At 34.7% G+C, this 3,221-nt stretch overlaps 1 non-coding gene across 1 annotated transcript; it reads right to left on the bottom strand.

Moving 5' to 3' along the window:
- Nucleotides 1-2,691: 2,691 nt before the first annotated feature.
- On the bottom strand, nt 2,692-2,798 carry LOC141688400 (small nucleolar RNA R71). Its single transcript, XR_012561844.1, has one exon. It is a non-coding gene; the product is annotated as a small nucleolar RNA R71 (small nucleolar RNA).
- Nucleotides 2,799-3,221: the final 423 nt, after the last annotated feature.

Below are 3,221 nucleotides of genomic sequence, written 5' to 3'. Positions count from 1 at the left end.
CAAGTGACAGAGATCTCGTCAGGGTATCAATTAATTACAAGGATTTAGTCTGAAGAAAATCAAGAGTATCAAGGTCAAGGCATGAAGAAACGTCACGGAAGTTAGTCACTCATGAACCAGACAGTACATCGAGTGTCAACATTGAAGTGGTGGAATTGATTCATAATTTTCAGTGATTTTCAGAAGATATTCAGAAGAATGGTTGCTGCTCAAGATTAGTATTAATTCTCTATTAATTAATTAAGTCATATAATTTAATTAAGAAAATAAATTATATTTGCAAAGATTAGATTAATTGAATTAATTGATTAATTAATTCAGAATTAATATTAAGGGTTTTCAGAATTTTTATTAGATTAAAATCTATTATTAATTCAGTAAGACAATATGATTTGAACTACTATGACAATCGGTATGACAATTGATAGTCATACCGAAAGTCTTGCTAGTTCATTCTGATTGTCTTGCTAGCTCTAAAGATAGTTCTACCGATTTTCTTGCTGAGCCAAGGGATTGTCATTGCAGTTCATTTCCATTCGGCTGTTTTGATAAAAGAAGCAGAAGACATTCATTCTGACAATCATCCAAAAAAACCAAGTCAAGAACACAGCAGAAATAAAAGCAAAACATTTCATTTTTCATTTGTTTTATTCAAGATCAAAATTCTAGATTGTAAAGTTAAATCCAAACCACTAGAATTATTTATCTTGTTCTTGTGTAACAATCTAGCGGATCAAAATCCCTAGAACTTAATCTCAAATCGCATTTAGCATTTGATCTTTTTATTGCAAAAATAGAAAAAGTTCATGTCGAATTTATTCTAGATTGGTAATAATTGATTTGAGATTAATCCCTTGTAACAGATACCGTTGTTGTAACACCTTTCAAGTTTAATAAAAGTTTTATTTAACTTAAATTTTGTTTCACCTTTTTATTCCGCATTTTATTCGATTAAACGGTATAGTTTGTATTCAACCCCCTTCTACAAACATATTGGGACCTAACATTGCTGTTTGTTGTGATCTTTACATTCTTTGTACTTCAAGAGCTTGCTCTGATACCAATTGTTATTCCCTAACAATACAACAAGAATTACAGAAGGGGGTTGAATGTAATTCTGACTTCTTTTTCAAGATTTTTAAGACAGTTCTTACTTGATAATATATAAGTATTTGATTTGCAGAATGCGGAATAAATACTTTAAATGAATCAAAACACAAAGTAATAAAAACACAAGCTTTTAAAACTTTCTGTTGGATTTGAAAGTATCCACCAGATATATATATATATATATATATATATATATATATATATATATATATATATATATCGAGTGAGAACTCTGTGAAGCTTGAATAGCTCACAGTTGCTTACAAGTATGAACAACTAAACTTACAGAGAAATGCTACAGAATATAGCTTGAAAATGTTTCTCTGAAAATGTGTGTGCTTAGTTCGATAATTGTTCTACTTGCTATACTTGGTTTATATATCACCAAGTTTACATGACAATAAGACAAGATAATAAAATAAAACATATATAGTTTAACTCCATGCTACTTCACTACTCTATTCCAGCATCTTTGAATATCTTCATAATAGCATGGAAATGGTAATGCTTCTTTGTTCTCAAATCCCTGCTTAACAGGCTACCACATTCCTTTTGCAAACACCCAACGCATGTGACTGTGTTGTCACTGTCAACAGATATTTGAATTTGATCATCCGTCGAGTACATGCTTGTCATCCGTCGGGTAGCTTTGTTGATCATTCATCGGGTAGCTTTGTTGATCATCCATCGGGTAGCTATTTGTCACTTGACTCCATTTCACTTATGCAGAATTACAAGACATCTCATATTTACAATTAATCAACCTATTCTTCATATCTACTAGTAGTCAACATGACTCATATGCTCCCACAGAATCTACATAAAATTGTTTGTAGAAATATGCTACAATACTTATTATTACATAAGCTACTCACTTGATGGATGTCAAATCATCATTTTTCGGGACTATATTGAATCATCCGTCGAGACTATATTTGGTCATCGGTCGAGTGCTACAAAATTCACTAAGTTAAATCTTCTAAGGTGTTTTGTTTAATTTATCATCAAGTTCACAATATATTTCTAACATTTTCTTACAAGGTTTAATTTGTTCGTGTGTTTCAGGTACTCTAGAGAGCGTGTATGCGAACACGTTCTCAATCTCGTAAGGAAACACTAGACGAAGTGGAAGAAAAGGTTGAAGAAGTTCTTGAAGAAGTTGAAAAAGTTGAAGAAGAAGTAATCATTGCAATGGGAGAACCAGCAGCAGCAATGAAGGCATTGATGGATTATTCTAAACCAAAGATCAATGACATTCAATTCAGTATTATCCGGCCACCTATCACAACCAATACCTTTGAGATCAAGCCTGGCACAATTCAGATGGTGCAGAATTCAGTCCAGTTTGGGGGTGCTCCAATGGAAGATCCCAATATGCACCTTAGGGATTTCATCGAGATCTTCGACATCTTCAAGTTTAATAATATTTCTGAAGATGCTGTAAAACTGAGAATTTTCCCATTCTCTCCGAGGGATAAAGCTAAGAGCTGGTTACACTATTTACCAGCTGTTTCTATTGCGACTTAGGAGGATCTTGCTCAGAAATTCCTTACTAAATTCTTCCCTATGGCAAAGACAGCTACAATCAGGAATGCTCTTACTCAATTTGCATGACAATCAGGTGAATCTCTATGTGAAGCTTGGGAGCGTTATAAGGAGATGCTTAGGAAGTGTCCCCATCATGGAATGACTGACTGGATGGTGATCAATTGCTTTTATAATGATTTGGGAGCACAGTCAGGACCGATGCTCGATGCAACATCAGGTGGAGCTTTTATGGGCTAAGAGCTATGATGAAGCTTATGAGCTAATTGAGATGATGGCTGCGAATGAATATCATAATCTAACTCAGAGGCTACCACAAGGCAAGGTAGCAGGAATTCTGGAGGTGGATACAGCTACGGCTATCGCTGCTCAGCTAAAAGCATTGACGATGAAGGTCGATTCTCTGACCAACTATGGTGTTCATCAGATAGCCAGTGTTTGTGAGCTTTGTGCAGGATCGCATGCGACGGAGCAATGTGTAATATCTAGTGAATCAGCTCAGTTTGTGAGCAACTTTCAGAGGTCGCAGCAACCAGTTCCTGCCACTTTCCTACAACCAAAATCAT

The sequence above is a fragment of the Apium graveolens genome, chromosome 9 (genome assembly GCF_009905375.1).
Source record: "Apium graveolens cultivar Ventura chromosome 9, ASM990537v1, whole genome shotgun sequence".
NCBI classification, from domain to species: Eukaryota; Viridiplantae; Streptophyta; class Magnoliopsida; order Apiales; family Apiaceae; genus Apium; species Apium graveolens.
Note: the sequence above shows the minus strand (reverse complement) of the source record. Positions and strands in the feature narration are given on the sequence as shown.